At 37.3% G+C, this 25054-nt stretch overlaps 1 protein-coding gene across 2 annotated transcripts in view; it reads right to left on the bottom strand.

Moving 5' to 3' along the window:
- NAALADL2 (N-acetylated alpha-linked acidic dipeptidase like 2) overlaps positions 1-17935 on the bottom strand; it is a 1467871-nt gene extending 1449936 nt beyond the window's left edge. For both annotated transcript variants that reach the window (XM_065540193.2, XM_074031421.1), the window contains exon 1: positions 17868-17935. The gene's annotated coding sequence lies outside the window, so the exon portion shown is untranslated. The remainder of the gene's footprint in view (positions 1-17867) is intronic.
- Positions 17936-25054: the final 7119 nt, after the last annotated feature.

The following is a 25054-nucleotide window of genomic DNA, read 5'->3' as shown; positions in this document are numbered from 1 at the left end:
TAAAAGAGAATGAAAAAGCTCACTGCATACTTTTTACTTTCCCATTTTGTCAAAAACCAGTGAAAATGTCCTAAAGAACTTGGGAACCAGACTTCTGGATCATCCCTTTTCTCCAACCCACCTCCCCCTACTCTCTTGCCCAACCTCTGCCCTAGAAGAACGCTAGCTTGCTACTTTGATCATGTTAGTAACCCCAGGAAACATAATAAAGGCTTGAAGAAAAAAACATTAACTAAATTGGGAAGCAATCCTGAGGGACAGGAGATGAGGCTATAGTCTAATAAAAGGCCAGTTGCAATCAGCCTTATTCCTTGGGCTATTAGGTTTGGCTTCATCCACAAGGCAGTGAAGCAGCCACTACAGATTATATTAAACAAAAGTGTAACAGTATTAGATGAGCAGATATCAGAAAACTGTTGATAGATGTTAACTTGAAAATCTCCCAAGTCTTTCGTTCACAAGAAAATTCCATGAGTAACCTGGACAAAGACTTCACAGTCCTACATTATTGATTCCCTTGACCTTCCTTGCAGCTTGGCAAAGAACAGAGAATTAAAATGGTTTCATCATAGCCCATAACTGATCTTACAAAGTTCCCTTTCAGAAAACTGTGGAGAATGAGAAAATGTTGAAAACGGAGAGAGAAAGAAAAGAAAAATAACATTTATTAAGTATTGGATACCAAGCAATGTAACAGGTGGTTTACATACACAATTTAACTTCAAAATAAGTTTATGAAATAGGAAAAATCATTCCCATTTCAGAGAGAGGAAAATACAGGTGAACCAAGTTGTCAGGAATCACAGAGAAACAGAACACTGAGGTAGAAAACTGCCATTTAAACACAGATTTGACTAACCCCAGAGACACTCATGTAATGTAAGATAATGCAGTTTCCCATATGCTACCTTTTTCTTACAATAACCCTTATATAGTGAACTATTATTAATAATTTCTAGATAAAAAAATTTTCTTTTTTAAAGTTCAAGGGTACATGTGCAGGTTTATTATATAGGTAAACTTCTATCAAGGGGGTTTGTTGTACAGATTATTTCTCCACCCAGGTATTAAGCTTAGTACCCATTAGTTATTTTTTCTGATCCTCTCCCTCTTCCCACCCTCTACCCCACATTGGCCCACGTCTCTGTCATTCACCTCTATGTGTCCATGTGTTCTCATTATTTGCTCCCACTTATAAGTGAGAATGTGTGGTACTTGGTTTTCTGTTCCTCTGTTAGTTTGCTAAAGATAAAGGCCTCTATGTTTCTACAAAAGACATGATTTCTTCTTTTTTTCTTTTTTTTTTTTTGGATGGAGTTTCACACTGTCACCCAGGCTGGAATACAATGATGTGATCTCAGCTTACTGTAACCTCTGCCTCCCGGATTCAAGCAATTCTCCTGCCTCCATCTCCTGAGTAGCTGAGATCACAGGTGCACGCCACCACGCCCAGTTAATTTTTTGTATCTTTAGCAGAGATGGGGTTTCACCACATTAGCCAGGCTGGTCTCAAACTCCTGACCTCATGCTCTGCCCACCTTGGCCTCCCAAAGTGCTGGGATTACAGGCATGAGCCACCGCACCCGGACGATCTCATTCTTTTTATGGCTGTATGCCTGCATTGTATTCCATGGTATGTACCACATTTTCTTTATCCAGTCCACCAGTAATGGGCATTTAGGTTAATTCCATGTCTTTACTATTGTAAATAGTGCTGCAATGGATACATGCATGTGTCTTTATTATAGAATGATGTCTATTACTTTGGGTAAATAAACAGTAATGGGATTGCTGGATTGAATGGTACTTCTGTTTTTAAGTCTTTGAGGAATCACTACACTGTTTTCTACAATGGTTAAACTAATTTACACTCCCACCAACAGTGTTCCTTTGCCTCCACAACTTCACTAGCACCTGTTACTTTTTGACTTTTTAGTAATAGCCATTTTTACTGGTATGAGATGGTATCTCATTGTGGTTTTTATTTGCATTTCTCTAATGACCAGAGATATTGAGCTTTTTTTCACATTCTTATTGACCATATGTATGTTATCTTTTGAAAAGTGTTTATGTCCTCTGCCCACATTTTAATAGGATTATTTTTTCTTGTAAATTTAAGTTCCCTGTAGATGCTGGATATTAGTCCTGTGTCTGATGCACAGTTTGCAAACATTTTCTCCCATTTTATAGGTTGTCTGTTTACTCTGTTGATAGTTTCTTTTGCTGTATAGAAGCTCTTTAATTAGTTCCCTTTTGTCACTTTTTGCTTTTGCTACAATTGATTTTGTTGTCCTCATCTTGAAATCTTCGCCCATTCCTGTGTCCAGAATGGTATTGCCTAGGTTGTCTTCCAGCGTTTTTATAGTTTTGGGTTTTACATTTAAGTCTTTGATCTATCTTGATTATTTTTTTATATATGGTATAAGGGAGGCATACAGTTTCAATCTTATGTATATGGCTAGTCAGTTAACCCAACACCTTTCCCAAATGAATAGGGAGTTCTTTCCCCATTGCTTGTGTTTGTCAGGTTTGCTGAAGATCAGGTGATTGTAGGTATGTGGCCTTATTTCTGGGCTATTTTGTTCCATCAGTATATGTGTCTGGGTTGGTACCAGTATCATGCTGTTTTGGTTACTGCTATCCTGTGGTATAGTTTGAAGTCAGGTAGAGTGATATGCTTCCTGATTTTTATTTTTTTTAATTTTTATTTTTTGGCTTAGGATTGCCTTGGCTATTGAGTCTCTTTTTTGGATCCATAGGAATTTTAAAATAGTTTTCTAGTTGTGTGAAGAATGTCATTGGTAGTTTGATAGAAATAGCTTTGAATCTATAAATTGCTTTGGGCAGTATGATCATTTTTAACAATATTGATTCTTCCTATCCATAAGCATGGAATGTTCTTCTATTGCTTGTGTCATCTCTGATTTCTCTGAGCCGTGTTTTGTAGTTCTCATGACAGAGATCTTTCACCTTCTTGGTTAGCTGTATTCCTAAGTATTTTATCCTTTTTGTGGCAATTGTGAATGGTATTGTCTTCCTGATTTGCCTCTTGCCTTGACAGTTGTTGGTGTACAGGAATGCTAGTAGTTTTTGTACACTGACTTTGTGTTCTGAGACTTCACTGAAGTTGTTTCACAGCTTAAGGAGCTTTTGGGCTGGGACTATGGGGTTTTCTACATATTGAATAATGTTGTCTGCACACAGGAATAGTTTGATCCCTATTTGGATGCCCTTTCTTTCTTTCTCTTGCCTGACTGCTCTGGCCAGGACTTCCAATACTATGTTGAATAGGAGTGGTGAGAGAGAACATCCTTGCCTTGTCTTGATTTTCAAGGGCAATGCTTCCTGCTTTTGCTCATTCAGTATGATGTTGACTGTGGGTTTCTCATAGATGGCTATTATTTTTATGTATGTTCCTTCAATACCTAGTTTATAGAAAATTTTTAACATGAAGGGGTGTTGAATTTTATCAAAAGCCTTTTCTGTATCTATTGAGATGATCATATGGTTTTGTCTTTAGTTCTGTTTATGTGATGAATCACACTGATTTCTGTATGTTGAACCAACTTTGCACCCCAGAGATAATGCCTACTTGATCATGCTGGATCATGCTGGATATGTTTTTGATGTACTGCTTGATCATGCTGGATATGTTTTTGATGTACTGCTATATTCAGTTTGTCAGTATTTTGCTGAGGATTTTTGCACTGATGTGCATCAAGGATGCTGGCCTAAAGTCTTCTTTTGTGTGTGTGTCTCTGCCAAGTTTTGATATCAGGATGATGCTGGTCTCATGGAATGAGTTAGGGAGGAGAGCCTCCTTTTCAATTTTTTGGAAGAGTCTCAGTAGGAATGTTACCAGCTCTTCTTTGTACATCTGGTAAAATTCAGCTGTGAATCTGTCTGTTCTGGGATTTTTGTTTGTTTGGTAGGCTGTTTATCACTGATTCAATTTCAGAGTTTGTTATTGTTCTGTTCAGGGAATCAATTTCTTTCTGGTACTCTTGGGAGGGTGTATGTATCCAGGAATTTATCAATTTCTTCTAGATATTTTAGTTTGTATGCACAGAGGTGTTCAAAATATTCTCTGGTGGTTATTTGTATTTCTGTGGGATCAGTGGTAATATCCCCTCTGTCATTTCTAAATAGTCTTCATTTGTATCTTCTCTCTCATTAGTACAGTTAGGGGCCTATTCTAGTAATTGTTTTTTTTTTTTTTTCAAAAAAAAAAAAAAAAACTCCTGGATTCATTGATCTTTTGAGTGCTTTTCTGTGTCACAATCTCCTTCAGTTCAGCTCTGATTTTGGTTATTTCTTATCTTCTGCTAGCATTGGGGATGGTTTGCTCTTGGTTCTCCAGTTCTGTTAGTTGTGTGATATTAGGTTGCTAAATTGAGATCTTTCCAATTTTTTAATGTGAGTGTTTAATACTATACATTTCCCTCTTAACATTGCTTTAACTGTGTCCCAGAGATTTTGGTATGTATCTTTGTTCTCATTAGTTTCAAAGAATCTGATTTCTGCCTTAATTTCATTATTGACACAAAAGTCATTCAGGAGCAGTTATTCAATTTCCATGAAAGAGTATGGTTTTGAGCAAATTTCTTAATGATTTCTAATTTTCTGCTGCTGTGGTCTGAGAGAGTGGTTGTTATGATTTCACTGCTTTTGCATTTGCTGAGTAGTGTTTTGGGGCTGATTATGTGGTCGACTTTAGAGTATGTGCCATGTGGTGATGAGAAGAATGTATATTCTGTTGTTCTAGCGTGGAGAGTTCTATAGATGTCTACCAGGTCCATTTGATCCAGTGCTGAGTTTAGGTCCTGAATATCATTAATTTTCACCCTCAATGATCCGTATAATACTGTGAGTGAGATGTTGACATCTCCCCTTATTATTGTTTGGGAGTCTAAGTCTCTGAAGGTCTCTAAGAATTTCCTTTATGAATCTGGGTACTCTTGTGTTGAGTGCATACATATTTAGAAAAGTTAGATCTTCTTGTTGAATTGAACCCTTTATCATTATGTAAAGCCCTTTGTCTTTTTTTATCTTTGTTGGCTTATAGTCTTTTGTCTAATATTAGTATGACAACCCCTGCTTTCTGGTTTTCATTTGCTTGAAGATTTCCCTCCATCCCTTTATTTTAAGCCTGTGGGTGTCACTGCATTTGAGATAGGTCTTCTAAAGACAGCATATAATTGGGTCTTTATCCAGCTTGCAACTCTGTGCCTTTTAATTGAGGCATTTAGTTCACTTACATTCAAGGTTAGTATTGATATGAGTGAATGTGATCCTGTCATCATGGTGTTAGCTGGTTATCATGCAGACTTGTTTGTGTGGTTGTTTTATAGTGTCATTGGTTTGTGTCCTTAAGTGTGTTTTTGTAGTGGCTGATAATGGTCTTTCCGTTCCACATGTAGTGCTTCCTTTAAGAGTTCTTGTAAGGCAGGTCTGACAATAATGAATGCCCTCAGCATTTGCTTCCATGAAAAGGATCTTATTTCTCCTTTGCTTATGCAGCTTAGTTGGGCATGACATGAAATTCTTCGTTGGAATTTCTTTTAAGAATGCTAAATATTGGCCCCCAACAACTCATGGCTTGTGGGGTTTCTACAGAAATATCCACTGTTAGTCAATGGGCTTTCCCTTTGGGTGACCTGACCTTTCTCTCCAGCTGCCATTAACATTTTTTCTTTCATTTTGACATTGGAGAATCTGATTATCAAGTGCTTTGGGGATGATCTTCTTGTGAAGTATCTTAGTGGGTTCTGTGCATTTCCTGAATTTGAATGTTGGTCTCTCTACCTAGGCTGAAGAAGTTCTCATGGAGGATATCCTGAAATATGATTTCCAAGTTGCTTCCATACTCCCCATCTCTTTCAAGGACAGCAATAAGTTGTAGATTTGGTCTCTTTATGTAATCCCATATTTCTCAGAGGGTTTTTTGTTGTTCTTTTTCATTCTTTTTAATCTATTCTTATTTGACTATCTTATTGCAGGAAGCCAGTCTTCAAGCTCTGAGCCTCTTTCCTCAGCTTTCTATTATGCTATTAATACTTGTGATTGCATTACTAAATTCTTATAATGTGTTGTTCAGCTATATCAGGTCAGTTATGTTCTTTTCAATACAGGCTATTTTGTCTGTCAGTCCCTGTATTATTTTATTGTGATTCTTAGTTTTCTTGGATTAGGTTTCAACATACTCCTATATCTCAATAATCTTCATTCCTATTCATAGCCTGAATTCTATTTCTGCCACGTCAGTCATCTCAGCCCCAGTTCAGTACCCTTGCTGGAGAGCTAGTCTGGTCATCTGGAGAAAAGATACTCTAGCTTTTTGAGTTGTAGGAATTCTTGCACTGGTTCTTTCTCATCTTTGTGGGTTGGTGTTCCTTCGATTTTTAAAGTTGCTGTCCTGTGAATTTTTTGTTTTTTCTTTTATGCTATTTGATGAGCTTGAGGGTTTGACTGTGGAATAAGGTGGATTCAGTCGACTGGTTTGGCTTCTGGAGGATTTTAGGGGGCTGAGACTCAGCTCTCAATTCCTGGACTGTGTGTTCTAACTCTGGGGAACTTGTATCGGGCCCCAATTTTGTTCTCTGGCTCCTCGAAATTAGGAACCCACCACGTTGGCAGGGGGTGGGGCTAAGGTGCTCTCAGACCACTGGTCACTACAGACCGATGGGCGGTGCCAGATAAAGCATTTTGTAAGGTGATGGCAACAAGATCTGTCCTCATTCACACATACCAGAAGCAGCAGCAATGCAGCAGGGTGCACACTTGTTGGGTGCAGCAGGGTGCTAGCAGGTGCCAGGGTGGGTAGGTGCCTGCCTCTGTGCGGGCGTTCACAGCAGTGGTGGAGGCAGCACACAAAATTAAAATTCTTAAAGGTGGTCATACATTTAACAAGTGGGTCAAGGAAGAGATGAAGTGCAAGACAAAGATAAAGCAGATGCCCTAGAACAGTTTACAACTGCTTAAAAGAAAGCTACTAAAACACAGACACCAAAGTGACAGATGTCATCTGTCTTCTTTAATATTCCCACTATCAGCTGGGCCTGGTGGCTCATGCCTATAATTCCAGTACTTTGGGAGGCCAAGGCAGGCAGATCACTCGAGGCCAGGAGTTCAAGACCAGCCTGACCAATGTAGCAAAACCCCATCTCTAGTATTTAAAAAAAAAAAAAAATTAGCCAGGCATGATGGCACACACTTGTAATCCCAGCTATTTGGGAGGCTGAGGCATGAGAATCATTTGAACCCAGGAGTCAGAGGTTGCAGTGAGCCAAGATCGTACCAATTCACTCCAGCTTGGGTGACAGACTCAGATTCTGTCTCTTAAAAAAAAAAAAAAAACAAAAACAAACAAAAAAAAATCCTCCCACTATCCTTAGCACTACATTAATTAACAATGTTTTATTGATTTTGATGTGATTTTTGTCTTTATATCAGTAGTGAGCTGAGATTGTGCTCAGTTCACTACTGATACAAGAGCTATCTTATAAGATATAAGAGAAGGAAGAGCTATCTAGTCAAAATGTGTTTTGTAAAATGTGTAAAGGATTCTTTTTCAGTACCTCCAAAAAGTATGTAAACCAAAAGAAGGCACATGAGTAAGAGCAATGTCTTTAAATAATCAGAGATATAGAGTAGTATAATGGCAAATCCTTTTTTAATTTACAGGTTTTGTAATTATTTTGTCCTGAACACAATGTGATGGGTGTTTTTATTATAAAAATGCTTAGAGCTGTTCAAATTGGAAACATGCTAAGAAAATGCCTAGATTATAATACAAACATATCAAGTTTCTATTATGTAGTTTTCTCTTTGCTTTAAAATTGAATTCTTGATAACAATTATATGAGAAACCATACAATCTGATTTTTATATTTGATACTGAGCAAATAAAAGAACAGCTGCCTTTTTAAAAGATATAAATCAGGCAGCAATGAAATCAAGAGGAAAGTTCTCCATTCCAGGAAAGAATTGGTAATGGTAAGTCACCTGAATATCACCGTCATTGTCTCTAATATTAGCAATAAATTAAACCCTCAGTACTTACAGGATCCACAGACATACCCCAAATTGACGTTCATACAGAGGATAGAGACATATGTCATCATACCATGTTATCCTCATTGAAAGTAAAAGTCAGGCAACCCTTTCCGTACAAACACAATTGAAGTTTTTGTGTTACTCTTAAAAATGTCCACAATTAATAACTATTAAAATAAATTTATTTTTTCATTCTAAGTAAAATTTAAAATTTTGGAAAAACATTTAAAACCGACTCAATTGTCTCATGGAACTGATGTTTATAGTTTCTGCATGTTAAAACATAAAAATTGACCCTCCCAGTCTTTTTCTTTTTTTTTGGTTGTTTTTTTTTGTTTGTTTGTTTGTTTTTTTTTTTGAGACAGAGTCTCATTCTGTTGCCCAGGCTGGAGTGCAGTAGCACAATCTCAGCTCACTACAACCTCTGCTGCCCAGGTTCAAGTGATTCTCCTGCCTCAGGCTCCAAAGTAGCTGGGAATACAGGCACCTGCCACCACACCTGGCTAATTTTTGTAGTTATAGCAGAGACAGGGTTTCACCATGTTGGCCAGGCTGGTCTTGAACTCCTGATCTCATGATCCACCCACCTCAGCCTCCTAAAGTGCTGGGATTACAGGTGTGAGCCACCACGCCCGGACTCTCTCAGTCTTGAAACTTGAGAAAATTACATTTGTTCTATCTGAGTTCCTTTCTCAGGAAACCAACCATTAAGCCTTCCAAAGAGCACCAAGAATCTGAAACTTACCAGATCACTGTATCTGGACAATGACATGTCAGACCACTCACCTACAATAATTGCCTAGGCAACCACCTGCTTCCTATGAACCAACTCCTCTTCCTTACACTCTCCCTAATTCCTATTTTCCCACACACGGTTACATTTCTTCTCTGCTATATAAACCCCTAATTTCAGTTGGTCAGAGAGAAGGATTTAAGACTGATCTTCTATATCGTCAGGTGCAGCACCTAATTAAAGGCTTTCTGCTGACAATACTCATTGTCTCAGTGATTGGCTTTCTATGTGGCAAGCAGCAGGTGTTTTGGTGTTTTGGTAACAAATTCACATTTTTTTCAAGTGGTGGGATCAACTAAATCTGAAAACATAAAAACACTCACTCTCTGCCTTGCCCTTCCTATGTACTCAACTCAAAATGAGTATAGCAAATTAAAGCAATTATATATATGTGTGTGTGTATATACATGTGTGTGTATATACATGTGTGTGTATATATATATGCTTTAACTTTCAAAAATTGGTAAGACATATATAATGAAGATGACAATGATCTGGAATTAATGTTTAAATATCATTACAATAACAATATCATGTGGAACATTTAGATAACGGAAAAAAACTAAAAAGAGAGGTAGGAATTCTTTGCTTTATTCAGGTAACCTAAAAAGAATAGAGAAGGACTAATGAAAAAGTGGCTATGACTATTAGAGTATAAAATTTCAACATTATCTCCAAACTTCCAAACAGACTTTAATGCATTGCTGTACAGCAAAAATAAAAAGACAGAAGATACCTATTTCATATATACATAAATCATAAATTTTCAAATAAACTAGAAATATCTTGTAAACTATTAAAACTAAGATACATGTAAACTGTACTTTGACAATACATTTATACTGTCTATGTAATATATGGGACTAAAATCTTGGATCAAATTGTCTGGAAATATTTCTGAGAAAAATCTATCAAGAAGGATTTCTCAGACACTACTAATAATTATCCTCATGTAATATTGGTTAAATAAAATAAATGATCTTAATGTAGGTGTTAAAGACATTAACAACTATAAAATTAAATGTGGCACAATATCATTAATAGTGCTTTTGTTAATGCTGAAATGTTTTTTGTTTTTTCTTCCTCCAATTCTAGGTTTCACAAGAAGCTAGAAAACTGTGTGGTAACTTAGGAAGTTCAACAAGACCTCTCTATTTACTCCACCATTTTCTTGTTAAAGTTTTATTTAGCTAATTCCAGCACATACACAAAGATTGGTCACACAGATGGATAAGACTGCATCATATCAACTGGTCCTATTTATTCTTCAAGCACATCAATGTCTAACCTTCAAATTATCAAAGTTCTTGATAATTTGAAACTGAGCCTTCAAGAACTTATTTCACAGATGACAATATCTGTTATAACAACTATTTAAGCTCTTGAAACCAGTCCAATTGTCCTATAGAACTGATGTTTATGGTTTCTTTGAATTAACATAGATATTGATCCACCCCATCTTAAAACTTGAGAAAGTTAAATGTCTTATCTGAGTTCGTTTCTCAGGAAACCAACCCTCAGGCTTCCCAGACAGTAGCAAGAAAAACCAAAACTCACCACATCACTACCTCCAGACAATAAGACGCCAGACCTCTCATTCATCATGATTGCCTGAACGGACTACCTGCTTCCTGCTGACCAACTTCTCTTCCTTACTCCTGCCTAATTCCTGTTTTCCCACACATAGTTATACTTCTTTTCTGCTATTTTAGTCAGGGAAGATATTTGATACTGATATCCCATCTCCTCAGGTGCAGCACCTGATTAAAGCCTTCTTCCCTGGCAATACTTATCTCATGGATTGGCTTTCTGTGCGGTGAGCAATAGAATCTAGACTGAATCCCTGGCATTTTGGTAACATTCTCCTCCATTTTGAAGATAATACAGTATTTCATCTTTCTCTTTCATGATTCAAAATACCAAAAGATCTATCATTTGCATAAAAACTACAAAACTTAGAAGAAAGTGCAAAATTCCTTTGCTAAAGTAAACACCTCTGATTCTTTCAGTCCCTCTTTTGGAGAGTACTGTAAGAGGGATATTTGTGGTGATGAAATAGCTTTATATCTTGATTATGGTGATGATTACATGCATCTACATATGAGATGAAATGACACAGAACTATACACATACATTGTATCAATGTCAATTTCCTGGTTTTTATATTGTACTGTAGTTAGGAAGATGTAGCCAGTGGGGGAAACTGGTTAAAATGTAAGACAGTGCCTTTTCATACCATTCTGGCAAATTCCTGTAGGTCAATAATTTCAAAATAAAAAGCAAAAAAATGAGAAGAGGGAAATACAGCTCCTCACAGAAATCATATCTCAATGCCAGAGGAAAATAAAGAGGGAAACTTTTCCCAGAAATGTAAAAGATCAGTGTGGGTAAACACCAGGAAAGCAAACTAAACCAAAGCAGATAGATAAAAGCAATAATCAGTATTTTGATTAATGTTAAGTTTAACAAACTATCTACCTTTATGCCAATCTATATCCTTTCCTGGGGTCAGAAAATATAGTCTATGGAAACCTACTACAAGTAAGAAACTACTTTGATTTTTAAAATCATGTATTTTGCACTGGATGTCATATTCACATTCAATAGTGGTTCTGAACATTTAATTTGCCAGTTAAATTATTTAACTGCTTTCTCCAAAATATAGCAATAAATTTTACAAAAAAAAAGATGGCCATATTTATCTATGGCTTGGAGCCCTCTAACATAGCTCAGAGTACCCCAGTTAGAGAAGCATCATCTTGTTTTCCAGCTCCTGAGTGTTAACTTACAAATCATTCAGACTGGCCTATTCTGAGGGAGCCACTAATTCCCTAGAGACTAGGGCCTCTTTGAAAAAATTCTTGGAAGACAGATGACTGCTGGCACTCTATATTCAAACTATGACATACTACAAAAAGGCTGATGTAGGAATTATGTAACTCCTGTAAAAAGAGCCTCTCTAAGATCTCTCACATTCTGTCTTATCTCAACAAGTGCCAGTAACACAGTATTTTCACACACATATAAAGACAAGAGTAGGTTTCCTGCATAATTAGTAGTCATTTTACTTGAAAATACCTTGTTTTTATTTTTAAAGTTTTCCAGAACTCGAGGAAAATTAAATACAAAAAAGGAGTCCAGAACCACAAGGTTTCTTAAGGTTGTTCCTATCTTCATCTTTTCATCAGATCTCTCCATCCCAGAAGATAGGAAAAAAGGCTTTTATCACCTGAAGGTGATCAAAAATTTCAAGCTGGCTTCTACAACCAGCATTTCAAAAAAGTGTTACAGTGCCCCAGAAGATGTTCACTTTGGTTTGAGTACTGTGAAAGTTCTATAACCATGCAGGAAATATGTTACAGGTTTGATTCCAAAAACATGAACGGCCCCTGCTCCCAGGTGGAGACTAGGATACAGGGCTTGTTAGAACTGGATGCCCCAAGAAACTGTCAAATTACTGAGTATCATATTAAACTAAAATGAAAATACACACACACACACACACACACACAATTTAAAGCGATAGTATGATCCCTTAGGGATGCATTATTTGAAGTGACTTTATCCCCAATGATAATTGTACTTGATGCACAGGAGTACAAAAACACAGACTATGCAAAGTATAAGGTTTGACCAATATAATAAAATCCTAAAACTAAAAAAGTTCATGAGTAATTTTATATACCAAGATTGTAAACAAGCAAAAAGCTATTTGTATACTACTTTAAAATTTCACATGTGATATTAAATACAATGAAAATAAGTTTGAAAGTATGAAATTTTCACTCTGTTTTAAAGGATTCGTAGCACTTCTAAAGTTTTTCATGACTGACCATCTAAAAATTAAAATATCTCTCTAGTATATTCCTATCAAATTGTACCTTGGTAATTAATACCCAGAGCATAAATTCCCAATATGATGAAAGTCTAATTTTTTTAGAAACCACATTTATAAACAAGCAGTTAGGGAAAACTCATGCTGAGCTCAAACATGAGGTTTCTAGGCAAGATAAATCACCTTTCTTATCTGAACTGCTCAGATCAAAATGTCAAAACAATTAAATTACAATTTTGTCTGACATCAATAGCCCATGCAAGAGTGCAAAACAGAAAACCCTGATTTCAGAAATACTGTTTGCTTTTAACTGGCAAACAAATTAAGCAATGAATCAAATTTTGTTTGGTAAAACAAACAAAAATTGAGACACAATGCAGGTCAGAGCAGATCAGAGAGGTCAAGGACTTCATCAAGACTCACTTCTCATACAATTGCATGTTTTTTGGCTCAAAGGGAAAAAATATCTACTCTGTTACACAAATAGAAAACACACAAACATAAGATCATATATTTTACTACGTACATACTAAATATCACTATTTTAATAAATTACACATAAAAGTAAATCACATTAATTTTATAGTTACATCCTATGTGCATGCTGATGACATCTAATAGTTATATATGTGTGTGGAAAGAGAAGTAGAAGGGGAGCTTAATTTTTCCTTTAACAAACTTAGTTCTCCTATATAACTCTCTCATCTATTTCTTTGAACGTACCATGTAAAAAAACTATACAATCATAATATTTTTGAACTGTAGGAAGCCTTAAAAATGATCTTGAGCTGCCTCTTCATTTTTCAGTAAAAAACTGAAGGCCAGGAAAGACATGGGCACAAAACTACCTGGGAACATAACTGGGACTACAATTCTAGGCCCCTAACTCCTAATCTTTTGTACCAATCATGAAATATACTAACGAGACGTACTCCTCAGTATACTGGGGTTCATTATACCATTCTACCTTTGTGTGTCTGATAATTTCCATAATAAAAGAAAAATGTTTGAAAACGTAACAACCTAAAAGCATTCAGTACTCTTCATAAGGCATTTATCAATTGTATTGCAATATTTACATATATTCCCTTCTCTTCACTCTACTAAAAATGGTAAATTGAGGGCAGAGATCATGTCATTTACATAGTGGTTATCACCATCCCCTGCGAAGACTTTATGCAGAACCCTGTTTTATAGTAAGAATTCAAGAAACAAATGGTCCCTAAATAACTGAAAAAAAAAATCATCTCAAACAAGGTTCCATTTCCAACTCTAACAATTCTCTTCATCTTGTCAAATTGCTCAATATCTATGAGTAATGTTGTCAAAATCACACCATACATCTACAACCTATTTGTTGCCAATCCAGTCTTTTTCATATCATTTTCAAATGATATTTGTTGCCAATCATCATTTTTTACATTTTCAAAATCCAATCTGAAATCTAATCCTAGCTAACATATCTTCCAAGATTTAACACCACCTTTCTATAATTAGGCTGACCACTGGTGATAACGCTGTTCTCCCATTTGATCACACTTGGTACTTAAACAGAAAAGGGTTTGTTTGATAATAAGGGTAATGTTCTTAGAACTTTACCGTAGCTATCTGCTCCACAGGAGGTGAGATTCAATGTTGCTAACTTCCTCATCAGATCCCTTCTCAGGTTTCATCATATGATTTAGTTTACCTTATTTCCTCCTTTTCCCCTTTTATCTTGTAATCTCAACTTTCTCTTTAAGTCTTCTCCTAAGCAAAGCTCAAGGTAGAAATCCCCCCTTTCTGTCCTCAACAATGCACAAAGTTTTCTGTTTCAAGCAATTCTCAGAATCTCAAAGTATTCTTTCATCAAATAATCCTGACCAAATGGGAAAAATGGTAATGATTCCTACAAATTTCTCATGTACCACAACTGGCTTTCATAAACAATGAGAAAAGAGCAGGGATTCAAATAGAACATTCACATTCCCCACCTCCATCTGGGCCCACACACTTTTCCTTCTCTCATTAATTCTAGGTAAACTCTAGCAACAGACGGCCTCTCTTGTTATATACATGTATCCTTTCTCATCTCCTCATGAACACTACTCCCCTCTGTGCCATGCATCATCAATTTTTTCCTCTCTATTGGCTCTTTCTCATTAGTATCACAACATTCCACTGTTTCATACACTTTAAAAACTCTCTTTACATCATCTAGTCCTGCAACTAACACTCCATGTCCTCCCTCCCTTTTCAATAAAAATATTCAAGAGATGTATACCATCACCTTCTTCAGTGTCTCTCCTTCTACTCTGTCAGACACATTACAAACAAGCTTTCACGCCTACTTACTCCATGAAAACTGCCAACATCATGGTCATCAATGATTTCCTTTGCTAATTCTCAATCCTCATCTTTAAAACAGGTGACCAGCCCTCTACTTCTTGAAACATTTCCAGGATTCCATAATCTCCTGCTTTCCCTTTTACCTGGAATGCAGCTGTTTTTCAGACTCCTTTTCTGGTTTCTCCTCATCTCATAATGCTGACATACACCATTATATACCAGACTTTATGACGTAAAGTCTGGTCCTTGGTCATCTTCAATATTCTAAACTCACACACTTTTGATGAGTTCATTCAATCGCTTTGCTTTTACAACCCGCTATATGGTGAAGAGTTCTAAGTGTATGCCATTAGCTTGGTCTTCCAACTAACTGCCTGCTTGACATTTCCATTTGAATATCTAAAACCCATCTAACACCTAACATATCCAAATCCAGATTCTTAATCCTAATTACCACGTCTTCTTCCTATTCCTTCTAATCTCAGTTAATCTTTTCAGTTGCTTAGGCAATTACATCCTCCTTAATTTCTTTTGCTCTCACATTTCATATCCTATATCTCAGCTAACCCTGAGGAATACACCTCAAAATATATACACAGAATCTGAACTACTCACCACCTCCACTGCTATCATCCTAGTCTAAGCCACCAAGATCTGTCATATGAATTATAATAGCCGGTTATCCCTGCTTCTATCCTTGCTTTCTTCAGTCTGTTCTCAACACAGTAGGCAGAGTAATGGTGTCAAACAGATGTATTAGATCACGTCATTCCTCTAGTCAAAAGGCTCCAATGGCATCCAAATGGCTTCAAGTAAAGGTTATCATTACAATGGCTTAGCAGACCATGTAGTACTATCCGGCCCTTATGACATTTAAAATCCCATATCCTACTTCTCCTCTATCCTCCATTCCACATCAGCTACGCAAGCTTCTTTGCTGATCCTTGAACACAGCAATATGTCCGGCCTCTGCACTTGATATTTCTCTGTGCCTGGAAAGCTCTTGCCCCAAATATCATATGGCTCACTCCCTCAACTGCTTCAAGTCTACTGAAATGTCACCTTCTCCAGAGGACTTCCGTTAAAATCCTATTTTAAATTACGAAACACACACACTCTCTTTCTTGCTTTATGTAATAACTCCATAGCACTTATTATGGCTTCACCTTATATTTTTCTTAAGTACTAATACTGTCTCCCTCCATTCCAAGAAGGCAGGTTTCTTCTTTGCTTTATTCCAGTGTCAAGAACACTACTTGGCACATAGGAAGCAATCAATAAACAACTGTTGACTAATAAGTATTGAGTGCTCTACATAAATATGACAATGCTTTATGTAAGCAATTAATAAATTACATTTCATTCTTGTTAGTCGTCCTACATTAAAAGTCTTTAATACTCTGTGTGGTATTAGGAATGCATTACGTCATTCTTATTAAGAGGTGTTACTTTTACACTTTCCATAAGTCTTGAGATCAGACATTACTGCCGATTATAAAGGAGAAAAAAAAATCTCTAAAAAGATAAAGGTGAAAAGTACTGTTGAAATAATTCCCCTTTTCATTAAGAATTATTGAGGCGTGGGAAGAAATGGTGAAAATCCTACCTAAATACCAAAACTACAATTTAAAACCCAACTCTTCCTTTTAAGTTTTTCCTCCCCCATTCTCCCAGAGCACTTTGTAGCATTACACCAGTGCTCACCATGGTCCCTTCTCCTGAGGGTAGGAACGGAATCTCTTCTCTCTTAACCTGTCACCAGTTGGCACAGAATCTAACTCACAGATGACAAAGAACCGTTATCAAATTAAACTCACTGGGGCGAATACTACAGGATCCTATGACATAATTTTTAATGTTTCTCAAGCTATATTCCTTCAACAGAAGCAACACCATTATCTTAACGTTCTAGAGTGGTTTAAAAAAAAAAAAGTCTATCTTCTCTGTTCTGCAGGGATAACTGCAGCACAACTTTCAGTACAGCAGCTTAATCCACAATTAATCCTTTACACTCCTCAGGATGCAAGCCCTAGTAAGTAAAGACATCTTAAGGACCATAGGTTGAAATGTAAAGGCTACTGTATGTTATTCTATTGCTATTCTAAAAGTGAAGGGAAAGGAACACAAGGCACCAAGAGACGCAATACAAAGGAAAAATGGAAAAAAAAAAAAAAAAAAAAAGCAGCAAATAACGTGGGGGAAAATAGGGAGGACGAGCTATGAAGCAATGCAACTGTAGGGCAAATGTGGTAGTAAGCCAGACGCTACGGTAGAACCAGCAACGCAAGCTCGGATCCCAGGCTGCTCTTTCTATGGCTTCTCATAAACTTCCTTGAGAGAACCATCCTGCGTATCCTCTGGAGCGGCATTCCAAGATCTGGGGCGGAATTGTGCTGCGCGCCATCTGGAACGCGCGCGTCCGCGGCGCCGCTCTTTACCTGCGCTCCGCTAGCCGGCGTGCACTGCATACGTGTGTGAACGTATCAGAAGCGGGCATTCTGGAGCTGCTACGCTCCTCTCCTAAGACAAGCGGCTTCGGGAGGTGGGCGGGGGCCTTGGAGCGGGGTGGGAGCTCCTTTGCCCAGCGCGGCCCGCGGACTGCCGGAGCCAGGTGCCCCGCGCGCCACCCCGCGGAGTCGCTCAGAACCCGCCGCCTGCTGGGCGCCCTCCGGCCCCAGTACTTCACGACGGGTCGGCGCCCCGGGCCCCTCACAAGGGTGCGGCCAACAGCGCAGTCGCGCCAGTCTGGGTAAGCGTGGGGAGCAAGGAGACACGAACAGCTCGGCCGAGGCCGCGCCGCCTCAGAGCGCGGAGCTTGTTTTGGCAAAACTTTGAAAAGAGTAGAACTCCGATTACCTGAGCGGCGCGGGCACAGGCGCGGGCTCGTCTGCGGTACGGCTGCCGGGCCGGGCCGGATTTTCAGCAGCCGTAAAGCGGGAGAAGCGGGCGCGAGCCGCGGCGCGAACCCTCGCCCCCGAGCGACGGCCCCGTCCTCTCCGCCGGGAGCGTCAGCAGCTTGGCAAGGAACGGGCTGGGCTGAGTCATAATAAAAGACGCGTTTGCCGAGCCAAGTGGGAAGAGGGGCCGGGAGCAGCCGTGTTCAATGGCAGAAGCCTCAAAAATTGGGAAGGAATTTTTTTATTTTTTTAATGGGCAAAACTGGAAACTTGCCGCCGTGGTGCCTCATCAAAAGATATGTTTCGTGTATAAGGTGTATATATTTTATACATAGTCTTTGAATCTAATAAAACTTTTAAAAGAATTCTTAAAGTGCATGCTTGCAGAGCCGAATTCCTGGTTATAGCTTCGTGACTTATGCAAGTTACAATTGAATAACGTGCTTTTGTTTTTCATCTATGAAACAGGATAATAAAGGTACCTCCCTCAAGAGAGAGAGGGCGAGAGAGCTTGGCATCCTGCCCGCACTTAGCACTCGCTAAATGTTAATTGTTATTTTGAAATAGGAGGGAGGAGATAATAAAGAACTTAGACGAACAATTTTGAAGGGAAGAAGATACAAACATAAAGCAAGATTTTTCTTTTTTCAAGTGGAGTAAATTAGACAAATTACCAATGGAAGAGAAGAAAGTGGAGCCTGGAAGGAACAAATGGGGCTAAGTAGCTGAAGCGAGGGAGGGAAGAAGAGGGAAGGAGGAAAGAATAGAGGAAGAGGGGAGAATAAAACCTCCAAGGAACAAATGAGGCTGAAAGATGTGGCTGAAGGTAGGGAAGGAAGAAAAAGAGGGAGGAAGAGGAAGAAATAAAACCAAGGAAGGAAGAATAAAACTAGGCTGCGTGGGAAGAGGGGAGGAGGAAGGAAGGAGAGAGAAATTCAACTAGGCTCAGTGGCCAAAATGCTGAAGCGTGTCCTGCCGGGAGGGGGTGGAAGAATATGTTTACTCACTATTTAGAAATGCATGACAAACTCCATCCGCTGAGGGAGATTTTAACAGTATATAAACAAATAAACAACTGTCTAAAAATGAGCCCCAAATGAGGAGCCTTTGCTCCAGTGAATGAGATTTGGCAGTTCTGCAAAATGTGGAAATTCTTCCTTGTGCGGCATCTTGGAGGGTTGAGTCATGAAACCCTTAGCAAATATTAGTGGGCTGGATTCCTGAAAGGCATGCCAGATGGACGTTTTCTGGTTAGTTTTACTGTGTGATGTTGCCTTCTGTACTTCTGTCAATTTTAGAAGAAAGGAGTGTGAATAAAGATTTGAGAAGTGAACTTAAAAATAAAAGCCAAACTAGTTACTTAATGTACGAGTATCCACCCACCATGAGCTTACAGTTACAGATTCCAAAACACGTCACCCTTTCTCCCCCTTTCATTTTCCCTCCCGTTTGTTTCTACTTTCACCGTATTGCTTTTTATCTACTTTTAGAATATGATTTTTTACAGTGGAACTGCCTACAGGAAAGGTGCTTTTAATTAAAACGAAAGAATGGAAGGAATTTCAGCTAGGCCTCTCTAAGAGAGTAAAGCTTTGTGAAAGGTTTTTCAGCTGAAGTTTTGATGAGAATGAGGGTAGTTGGCAGATGTGAAATCAGAAGTTTTTTTAGAAAACAAGAAAATAATACAACTCGAGTGAAAGGGAATGGACTGGAAATCAGAAACAGTTCTATACCTTAATTACCGTAAGAACCAAAGACGGGAGGAAAGTTTTTCCTATCCTATAAAGAAAAATGGGGACCTCCCTCCACCAGCCAGACCTTCCAAAAAGAGGAAAAAATAAAAATTAAAAAACTCTTTCAGATTCTTGTAATGATTTGCTTTTTCTTAGGTGGCCTTCTTCAGGGTAAAAGACATGAAAGTTCTTCTTTCGGCACTTTCTAAAGAAATACTTTTGTAGAAGCAGAATTTCTGAAGGGATAATTTTTGCTCAAGCAAAAAACCATTAAGTAAGATAAGAATCCCTTTTCCTTTGTTTCAGTTTTGCTAAGCCTTCAGGCTGAGGCAAACAGATTATCATTAAACCTTTATTAATGTGAAACCAAAAAAAGATAAAATCTTAAATGCTGGGAAACACTTAACCTAAAGGAACAAGAAAACCAAGGCCCAGAAAAGAGAGAAAGAGATTAGGAAGCTTTTCTAAGGGGAACCTTTGAACTGTGGGCTGTGAAATGAATGTCTGTGACTTGCCTTAAACAAATAGGCAATACAAACTAAAGCTGGGAACTGAGAAGATCTGGTCATATCAAATGAAAAGCTTACCTTGTGTGAAACACTGTGGTCAAAGAAGAAAATTCCCTTCATCTTAATTGGAGACAAAAACGTGTATCACTTGTTTTGTGTGTGCTCATAAAACACCTCGATCACCTGAATCCCCTTGGGTGCAATTTTTTGTTGGAGTTGGCATTCCGTAAACTGAATCTTGACTCGGGTTTTGCATGTGAATTTATCCAAAGGCAGATTGTGAGTAATAAGTGTTTGCTTTTAAATCACTTAAATCCATCATTCATTAATGTTAATAATTTAAATAAGTTAATATTTTATTAAATAGTGATTGGCTTTTCCAGGTGTTTTATAGAGTATAAGTTATAATTAAATTATACCAATTTGATGATATTACAAGTGCCTCGTATACAATTGAATTTAACCTTAGTTTGCTAATTTGATTTTCATTTAACATTTCATAGACGATTATATTGGAAAAGATTGTTTGGATTTCAAAGGATATTTTTCTCTCTAATATAAAACCTCAGGGTAGTGAGGATTTCCTGCCACATTGTTACATTACCTGTTGCTAAATCACTGCATAAAAAGACGCAATAGTTAAACAGCCAAATAGCCTCAGCAAATTTATAATTTTGGAAACTAATTTCAGAAATTCCTCTAAAGACTGTGTCAAAGCTGAAGTGTGGTTGCCAAGATTACTTAATAACCCAGCTTATTAAGAGGGGACGGTCTTAAAAAATGCAGACTCTTCGACCTAACTGCCAACCAATGAATGGGTAGAGAAATGTGACACATTTTATATATATATATATTTATTTTATATGTGTATATACACAAACGCACACATATATACACACACATATATACATATACATGTCTGTATATATGTATGTATGAATACATACAGACACACACACTCCATGGGATACTACTCAGCTGTAAAAAAGAGTGAAACATTGTCTTTTGCAGCAACTTGAATGGAACTGGAGGCCATTATTCTAAGTGAAGTAACTCGGGAATTGAAAACCAGATATATGTTCTCACTTGAAAGTTGGATCTAAGCTATGGATAAGCAAAGGCATACCGAGTGATATAATTGATATTGGAGACTCAGAGGGGGAGAGAAGAAGGAGGGTTAACGATGAAGGATTATCTGTTGGGTACAATGTACAATCCTTGAGTGACAGGTGCGCTACAATCCTAAACTTTAGCACTATACAATTCATCCATGTAATCAAAGACCACTTGTATCCCTGAAACTACTGAAATGTAAAAAATGTTTAACATTTAAAAACTAAATAATAAAAATAGTAATAGGGAAGATAGAACTCACCAAAAACAAAAAACAAAAGATGGAGATTCTTGTTTTTTTCCTGTCAACCATGTATATGTGTTTATGAAAACTTATGTACATATTTTAGAAGAGGTCTATTTGAAACTATTCAAATCCATAGCACTCTAACCTTTGTAGATATTTGAGGTGGGTTTAAGAGTGGTCACCCTATGTTTTTAATTTTTGGAAACAACTAGACATTCTTAAGTAATTAAACATTACTTTTGAAAGTCCTTTTTTCCATTTTTTATTGTGGTAAAATACAACATAAAATTTATCGTCAATAATTTTTAAGTATATAGTTCAGTGATATTAAATATTCATAATTATTGTGCATACATCACCAGCATCTACCTTTAGAATTCCTTTCATCTTATAAAACTGAAACTCCATACCCATTAAACAATTAGCTCCCCATGTACCACATATTGATTATCCATTCATCCTTCTGTTAACAAAAGACCAATGATGTCTGTGGAAGCAAAGGAGAAATTTATTTTCTAAAAGCAATCTGTGGATTGGGAAGATGTAATCTCTGGTGTAGATTGAAAGCGTGCCTCAAGGAGGGGTCAGAGAGTAGGAGATTATAAAGGCAAAAACTACAGGATGAGGGTAGGGTGGGAATCAGGTGCCAGGTTTGGACTGGATAAACTAAGCAAGACATCACAAGTGTCTCTTTTTTGGCTGGCCTCAGGTGATCTGTTTGTGGTCAGTTTGAGAACTTCCAGCTGCAGTCTATCTCGGTTCCAATAACAGGAACTGGTTTGGCTTGATTGCAAAAAGAAAGACTCTGTGACACTTTTACAGCCTCTTTCTGAGAACAAAGAGTACATGGCTATTCCTTCACCCAGCTATGGTCACCTTGCTCTATTTTAACACAGAGTGCCTCAGCCACAGGGAATTCATTTTAACTGTCAGCCAGTAGCATACTTTAACACTTTGATGGACACTTGGATTGCTTCTATGTTTTAGCTATTATAAATAATGCAGCTGTAAGCATGGGTGTACAAATATCATTCTGAGACTCTTTTTTCACTTGTTTTAGATCCATAACCAGGAATTGGAATTGCTAGATCATATCGCAATTCTGTTTTTATTTTTGTGGAACTACGATAGTATTTTCCACAGTGGCTGCACCATTTTACATTCCCACCAACAGTGCAAAGAGTTTCAACTATACATCCTCACCAACACTTTTTATTTTCTGTTTTTCTGATTGTAGCCATCCTAATGGGTGTGTAGGGATGGACAGATGTGATACCTTTCCTCATGGCCAAGATTCCTATAACAAAAGAAAGTAACAAGACAAAAGCATAACAAATTTATTTAATGGAAGTTTTACATGACACAGGAGTCTTCAGAAATGAAGACCGAAAACCTAGGGAAAGCTATTTTTAGGCTTAAGTTTGATTAAGAATGGGCAGCCGTGTAGAATTGCAGTTAGACAAAAAAGATGTGATCTGTGATCTACAGACACGTAGAAATGTGACTGGACTAAAAAAAGAAGAGGATTGGGACTTTCAGTCACACACACCCCACCTTGGGAGAGAAGAGGGGCTGAAGATAAGTTTGATCACCAATGGCCATTGATGTAATCAACCATGTCTACATAATAAAGCCTCCATAAAAACCCCAAAGGACAGGGTTTGGAGAGCTTCTAGATAGTTGAACACTTAGAGTTTCCTGGAGGATGGTGCACCTAGGGAGGGCATGGAAGTTCTGTGCTTTTTCCCACACACCTTCCCCTCTGTATTTTTTCCAACTGGCCATACATCTGTATCCTTTGTAATATTTGAAAATAATAAATGGGTACACATAAATAAGTGTTTCCTTGAGTTCTACAAGCCATTCTAGCAAATTACTTAAACCTGGGAGTTGTGGGAACCCTGATTAATAACTGGTTGATCAGAAGCACAGATCATAACTTGTGGTTGCAACTGACTGGCATCTGAAGTGGGGAGCACCCATGTGGAACTGAGCCCTCAACCTGTGGGATCTGACACTATTACCAGTTAGATAGTTACAAATTGAGTTGAATTATAGGACAGCCAGCTGGTGTCAGTTGCTGAATTGTTTGTTTCATGGGTGGGGAGAAATTCCCACATACCTTAGTGATTAGACGTGAAGTATTCTCTGTTGTATTGAATGTATAAGAAAAGGCAAAATATCCTTTTTTATATATGTATCTTATACTGATTCAGTTTTGTTAGTAGCCGTAGGTCTACTCAGTGTTTTGTATTTCTTTGTGATTTAGTTTCCATGGGTTTTGCATTTCTAGGAATTTATTTATATCATTTAGATTATCCAATTCATTGGCATACAATTGTTTATAGTACTCTCATAATCTTTTTTTATTTCTGTAGAATCAATAATAATGTCCCCACTTTCATTTTTGATTTTAGTAATTTGAATCTTCTTTTTTTCTTTGTTCATCTTGCTAAAGTTTGTCAATTTTGTTGATCTTTTCAAAGAACCAACTTTTGGTTCCATTAATTTTCTCTATTTTTTTATTTCTATTTTGTTGATCTATGCTCTAGTCTTTATTATTTCCTTCCTTCTAGTAGTTTTGCATTTAGTTTATTCTTTTTCAAGTTTCTTAAGCTGTAAAGTTAAGTTGTTGATTTGAGAACTTTCTTGGCTCTTGACGTAAGCGTTTATGGCTGTGAATTTGATGCTTACCACTTCTTTCACTAGTGCCATGAGTTTTGGTGCTGTGTTTCCTTTTTCATTTATCTCTAACTTTACCTAATTTTCCTGTGATTTCTTCTTTGATGTGGTGGTTGTGTAAGACTGTTTAATTTCCTCACATTTGTGAATTTCTCCTGCTGTTATTGTTTTCTAACTGTAACTCATTGGGGTTGGAGAATATACGTTTTATGCTGTTTGTCTTTTTAATTCTATTGAGACCTAATTTGTGATCTAACATATGGTCTATGAAAATGTCTCGTGTACTCTAGGGAAGAATGTGTATTCCATTATTGGATAGACTGGAAGGTACATATCTAGCGGATCTAGTTTGATGTACTGTGTTAAGTCTTCTACTGTCCTATTCCATCTAGTTGTACTGTCCATTATTGAGAATAGGATGTTGAAGTCTCCAATTGTTGTAGAATTGCCTATTTCTCCTTTCAATTCTGTCTGGTTTTCTTCCAACATTTGATGGTCTTATATAGGTGTATAAATATTAATCATTGTTATATCTTTTATAAAACTTATTACTAATATGTATTATCCTTTATCTTGTAAAACTTTTTGATGTAAAGTCTATTTTGTCTGATTTTAGTATAACCACCCTTGCTCTCTTTTGGTTACTATTAATATTTGCAGGAAACATATTTTTCCCTCTTTCCACTTTCAATCTATTTGCATCTTTGGATCTAAAATGACTTTTGTAGACACAGATACAGTTGTGTGCCATATAATAATATTTTGGTCAACAGTGGACTAAAGATATGATGGTGGTCCCATACAATTAGAATACTTTATTTTTACTACAACTTTGTTGTAGCAGGACGAACTGCAGACAAAA

This window comes from Macaca fascicularis, chromosome 2 (genome assembly GCF_037993035.2).
Source record: "Macaca fascicularis isolate 582-1 chromosome 2, T2T-MFA8v1.1".
Classification (NCBI taxonomy): Eukaryota; Metazoa; Chordata; class Mammalia; order Primates; family Cercopithecidae; genus Macaca; species Macaca fascicularis.
This window is presented reverse-complemented; position numbering and strand designations above follow the sequence as displayed.